Source organism: Coloeus monedula (assembly GCF_965178545.1).
Source record: "Coloeus monedula genome assembly, chromosome: 10".
NCBI classification, from domain to species: domain Eukaryota; kingdom Metazoa; phylum Chordata; class Aves; order Passeriformes; family Corvidae; genus Coloeus; species Coloeus monedula.
The window spans coordinates 25713558-25719522 of NC_138790.1; the positions used below are offsets into that span (position 1 = coordinate 25713558).

A 5965-nucleotide genomic window follows, 5' to 3' on the forward strand; every position below is an offset into this window, starting at 1 on the left:
GTCTGGGGGCTGTGTGTGTCCTGGGGGTGCCCTGGGGCTCCTCCCAGCTTTGTGCCACCACCATGGAGCAGTGCAAGAGGTGATGACTGGCCAAAAACACCTCCCTGTGCCTGCACCAGGCAGTTTTCCTTAAACTTTGCTGCACACAGAGTGCACTGCAGGTTATTTTTTCTCATCCAAAGAAACAGAATGGAGTAATTATTAACTTCATTGTTCTGTCACAGCAGAAAAATCACATGGAAAATGCAGCATGGTAAGCCTGGAGTTCTAACTTGGTCAAGGATTCAGTGCAAATCCAAGTGACACATTAAATGCCTTTCAGTTCTGAAGAAAATGCCAAGGAGACAGTAAAAGCCACAGCAACAGGTTGCAGTAATGTATAAATCATAACCCACATCCTCCAGAAAGCTGCCATTTCTCAAATCATAAATCCCTGGTGTGCGATGGGCTGGGTTCCCTTCCAGAATAATAATCACAGGACAGGAAGAAATGGGTGAAGTTTTTATCTGAAGAATCTGAAACCTGTCCTGTGGCTGACCCTGAGCTGGGCAGCTTTGGAGGCTGAGCTGTTCCTGGGGGGGCTCAGTGCCAGTTCAGCTCAGGGGAAGGGCACGGCTGCAGAGCTGCTCTGGGTCCGACAGTCTGTGGTTACGGACATTGGGCTCCGTGTCCAGCTGCTGCCATGGCCGGGCTGTGCCCTGGGCTGTGCCCTGCCCTGGGCTGTGCCCTGGGCTCGTGGTGCTGCTCCTCACCTCGCAGCCAGCCCCGGCTCTGCGGGGCCCCAGCGATGCCGGGAGCTGCCGCCGGGGAATGCGGTGTCGGGGAGATGGGGCCGTGCCCTGCGCCGGCTCCAGAGGAATTTGCTGTCCCTCAGCTGCCAGGGATGGAGCCGTACAAAGGCAAAGCCCACCTCGTTATCGATGCTATTCTGAGACACCAGTGGGGACTGATCCAGGAATGGCAGAGCTCATGGAGAGCTCTACACCGTGGTACTTTTCCCCGTCGTATTTGTGGCTGTTCTTTGCGGGAATCTCAGCATTCAGCTGAGTGATGCTTCTCTCTGCCAGGAGAAATGATGTGCAGATCCAGAACCTCAGGAAGCAGCATGTGGAATTAATTATTTAGTAGCTTAATATATGGATTTTTTCAGGTCTTTGGTTGCATAGTTATCAAATAAATCAGCTTTTATTTTCATGATGTAAATATGAGTAGAAGTAATGTCTAGCAATTTGTAAGGGACCTTTCAAATGCTAAGATTGGTGTGACTAATAAAATGCATTTCATTAGACAAATTTTCCACACATAAACCTATTTTGAGAATGCAATAATATGATATTCTCATATGTTAGTCTGCAGGTCACAAGAGAGTATGGTAAAGTCATAAAATAATTCAAGGCATATAAACTTGGCTTTTGATTCGCTAGTAAATCAGGATTTTTTCTTAAAGGAAAAAGATCAATTGAAAGAAATGTGATTTAAAAATTAATACCAGTATTACAAAGCTATAAAGACTTTATTACTTGGAGCATTCCCTTTGTGAAGATGAGTTGATCTGTCCTTCTAATCTCCTGTAAAGCAGTGTAGGCTGCAGTTATTTATAGGGATCATATAGAATTTGTAAAACAAAGCGTTTCTTTGCCAGCCTCCTGCATGTGGGTGCAGATTCCCAGAGGTTACAAGTACAGTAACAAAGACAGAAATGTGACATTCCAGTATTTGATCTCTGGGTACTGGTGCAGTGATGAAGATTGGGATGCGCTCTAAACATATTGGATATTTTAACACAAAAAATGGCCAACTTGCCTTGCAAAGTGGGGGGAGGTCAGTGAGGTTCTGACAGTTCCTGCCCAAACACCAGGCACTAAAAGGATTTTTCCCCTTAGAATCACTTCTCTTACAGAAAGCTTTGCAGCCCTGCTGCCTTACTCTGTTCCTCCCTAATTTTGGCCCCAATTCCCTTAAAGCACTGTAGACATTTCAAGCATTTGAAGTGATTCCCAGCTTTAAGCAGTTAATGCGAATGAAGTCCCAGAGGCTGCCCCAAAGGTTGCCCTGAGACCAATCTGTCTGAGCACCTCAGTGAATCTCATTTCTGAGCCCAACTGCCCGTGTGAGTGTAACTCTGGATGTTGAGTATCTCAGTGTCCCAGCACAAACACAGAGGGAAAACATAAAAAAGATCACGTAATTGGAAACACAAATAGAAATGAGGGAATTGTTGTTCTTGTGTGTTGTTCTTCATCAGCAAAGCAGTAGATGCGTTTTGCCACGGATCATTCTGAGTATTTTCTTAAGCCTTGTGTCCTCTCCTTGTTTTTGTATTTTGAAGCTGTCCCTCTGCTCTTTTTTGGCTGTTGGACTGAGCTCTATTGTAGAATTGATGTCTGCAGTTCATTCCTCAGTTCCCAACAGAAGATGTGTTGTTTAAAATAATGTCTATATTGTTACTCTATTCTTTGCTGCAGTTACAGCTTTTATCTCCTTTAAGTCCAGCTTTGGACGTGCAGGACAGCACTGACTGGGGAGCAGTTACCCAAACTGGTGTGAGCAGCAATGACTCGCTGCCCTTGCTTGTGGCAACTGGGCCTGGAAGGATCCCAATCCATGAAGGTCAGATGGTCTTGTCAGGAATACATGATTCCTGGTGGAAATTATTTCCATGAGATCAGATGCATATATATAATTAGCAGAACCAAAACAGATAGGATTCTTACAGGAGCAGCTGTGCAGCCAACAAAGTTACTGTATCAGAGATTTTTTTTTCAATAAATATTTTACACAGAGTCATATTTCTTTTTACAACATATTGGATCTTATCCCAAAAGGATTTGCTTTATAGCAAAGCCAGACAAAGAAAGTAAAGCTCAGAGTTTATTCTCGTGTCTCAAAATGTTATGATAGGCTGAACTGTGCATGGCATAATAAAGTGTTCCATAGCCCTGAGTTTTATTGTGAGATTGCTCCCATTTTGGAGAAGCAGTAATGAAATCCCCTTCCTTAGGTGGTGTCTGGGGAAGGGCTGTCCCTCCCAGGTGTGTTGTAGCCGTGATGTTGGACATGTTCCTGCCCCCCTGCTCTTCCCCTGTGGAGGGATCCCTGCAAAGCAGCCCTTCCTTGGGATTGAACTTCTCCTGCAAGTATGAGATAGCTGGTGGTGCTTAGCAGAGAATTAACAACGACAGGAATCCTGCACAGGGATCCTGAACAGCGCTTGGCTGGACTTTTCATTGGAACGGGATGAGAGAAGATTGGGGGACTCAGAGCACACCAGATCCCTGTGATACTGGAATTACAGGGGTGGTCAGGAGGAATGTCTGAACTTACCATGGCTATAAAGAGACCATAAAGCAATTTTCACCCTTGTTTCCCTCCCTCTTTAATAAGCTGACCCATCTTTAGACAGATTTCTCTGAAATAGAGGTGCAGTTGGAGGAACAGGCAGAGGTAACCTTGAACCCCTGAATTCCTGCCTTTTTAGACAATTGAATGCTTATAGCCAACCCCTGGCACCAGTGAGCCAGGCAGCTGCAGCACATTCCAAATATTGCTCTATTTAAAGCATCCCAGGGCTCCCAGAGCAACTGCAGAGGCAAACCTTAACCTGCCATTAAACTAGCAGAGGGGGAATGGCAGAACCAGGTAAGAGGCACAATTAGATGTGAATGTGATAATATACTGAAATTAATAGAGCTGAGCAATGCAGTGTGAACATACTCAGCTACTTGTATTCTTGTCTGATACACGATATATATTTTACTTTTCAGTATGAAAGTGTAATTACTTTAAAAGCTAATTCTGTTAACAGCTTGGGTTCCTCCTGTATTTTCGACTCCTACTAGTTTTGTTTTTTTTCTGTAGTTGTCATTCCAAGTTAGCTAATACAATAGAACAGTGTGTGAAATGAGTTGTTTGACAGCATTTTGGTTATATTGTGTGTAGCTGAGCTCCAACTGTAGTGCCAAGTGAACACAGAATAATTTAGATTTTAACCCCACAAAGCTCAAGTGTCAGAGCAAAATGAAATTTTAATAATGACCTTTCCATTGTAAGCACACTTTACTCTCTCTAAGGAGAAAAGGCAGTTCATAAAAATGCATTTTATATGTGTTGTCATTTTTTATTTATTTCACTTAAATTTACAGCTGTAGCTGTGGTGTGTGCTGTGTGCACAGTTACTCAGGTAACACTTGTAAAGGGAACTTTTTAATATGTCTTCTTAGCTACGTTCAAAGTTTTTAAGGACTTATCTCCTGTTTTTTTTCACCATTGACTCTGGTATCTAGGGAGAGTGAGTTTTGCTAAGGTACAACAGGATGCTGAACACTGTTTATTTATCTGAGTTTTCATTGATAGCCCCAGAAATTACCCTGATACTGGGTTAAACTGGAGCTCCCATTACAAGCCCCCATAGTCAGTAGCCTCAGCAGCATCAGCAGAGCTCTGACAAACCCCTCGGTGCAGCCCAGCAGAGCCCAGCCCTGTGTTTGTGATTAGACCTTTGGAGAAATGGCAAGTCCAGGGAAATGATCCCCAGCAGCTTCACTGTACACAGTGTCAAAGCAGTAGCTGTTTCTAAATGAAACACATGAGGGACTCCCCTGGGGCAAGAGGACACCCAGTTTCAGGGCAGGATTTGTTTGCTGTGTGGTTGTTAATGTTTTTAATGTTTTCATGGCAGCACATGCAGATCTCTCTCTGTGCTCTCCCTCCCCCTCTGGCAGACACACTGTGCAGTGTCATGGTGAGACAGGTTTGCTGAGCTTTAGAAGAACAAGGTGGCAATCCTTAAATTATTAAGCTTCCCTCCGAGTCTGCCTGCTTGATCTAAACTGTGCAAGGTGTTGTGAATTGTTTTACATAATTTATTAATCCCTTCAAAAACCATTAACTGTGTAAAGATGTGCTGTAAGAGGCTGTAATATATTGGTAAGTAATAGGATCTCAAAGGTTGTTATTCTGCTTTCTGGCAAGAGTCTGCTGTTTGCTGGAAACTGATAGAAGGGTCTCTAAAATTCTGATGTTGCATGGAGATTTATTTATGTAAAGCCAGTCCTGCTTCCCTTGTGCTCCATAGAGAACCATGGCCTGCGCTGGGCTCCACTGAGCAGCCTGAACAGGGGTGGTGGCTCAGCCACCCTGGGACATCCCCACTGCAAACTTGTGGTATTTTCCTTCTGGAAAGGAGGGAACACCTTTGCAGTGGGTAATTACCTCAACCTGAGCTACCCCATAACACCGTGGAGGCAGGATAGGAGAGGGCTATGGTGGGCAGAGAGATGAGCTGTGAACCCCTGGTGTGCAGCCGCTGCCAGCCTCCCTTTGGGATGTGGGAGCCCATCCAGCCTCTCCTCACTGCAGCCCCAGGCACACAGATCTGGACTGGCTGCAATGTTAAATAATCACTATTTTTGGTTTACTGTCACCAGCCCAGAGAAGCTCCTGGCAGGTGCTGCAGGTGTCAGGGCTCGGATCCAGGCTCTGCTGTCAGTAAGTCCAGTGAGGATGTTCTCCTGTGGAGCTGAAGGGCAGCCCTGTGCTCATCTCCTCCCTGTCCCCTCTGGGCTTTGGATTCTCACTGGAAGGCCCCAGGACACGGTGACTGTGCTGGAAACAGCCTGTGTGGCCTGAGCTGCCGGGTGTCCCTTTGCTCTGTGACAGTCCTGGGTTGGGTGGGATTCATTTAGCGAGTTCCCTGTCAGTGTAACGTGACCCCCTCTTTTCTGTGCCAGCCCAGGCCCCGCTGTCCCGCCTGGTGGTCCCCGTGCTGCTGGCGCTCGGCTGGATCGTGGGCTGTGCCCTCATGGTCTACATTGTCTTCTCCTGATGCAGGAAGGGATGGCAGAGTCACACAGCAGCCCTGCAGTAAGTGAGGCCAGTGGCACACAGCAGCCTCCCCTGCCCTGCTTGGCACTGCCACCCTTTTACATGGAATTTTCTGTGTCTTACAGGTCAGAAGAACCTACAA

The 5965-nt window shown here is 46.0% G+C and overlaps 1 long non-coding RNA gene across 1 annotated transcript; it reads left to right on the top strand.

Annotated features, from left to right (window-relative positions):
• Nucleotides 1-3580: 3580 nt before the first annotated feature.
• Nucleotides 3581-5965, top strand: LOC309576664. The gene is made up of 3 exons (XR_014226701.1): nucleotides 3581-3639; nucleotides 5730-5862; nucleotides 5949-5965. It is a non-coding gene; the product is annotated as an uncharacterized lncRNA (long non-coding RNA).